A 336-nucleotide genomic window follows, 5' to 3' on the forward strand; every position below is an offset into this window, starting at 1 on the left:
ATAGAATTATCAAAATGTCAAATTCAACAAGAAACGAACTTGGAGATATTTGTGACGAAATTGAAAAAATGTCAAGTGAAGAAATATCAGCGAGAAATGAAATTGAGAATATTCATAATGAAGTAGAAAATATAAATCCTATAAATCTACTTTCTTCAAACGAAATATTGGACGAAGTACAAATTAATGATTCTTCGGTGTAAGTTAATATATTAAATTTATTCCTTTTCTTTAAACAAGCTTTTTACATATGTTTTACTAAAAATTATTATTAAGTTTCTTATACATTTCTTAAAACTAATTAAAAATGAATCATAAATTATTCTTATCAAAGCA

The sequence above is a fragment of the Wasmannia auropunctata genome, unplaced genomic scaffold, assembly GCF_000956235.1.
Source record: "Wasmannia auropunctata unplaced genomic scaffold, wasmannia.A_1.0 LD336074.1, whole genome shotgun sequence".
Lineage (NCBI taxonomy): Eukaryota > Metazoa > Arthropoda > Insecta > Hymenoptera > Formicidae > Wasmannia > Wasmannia auropunctata.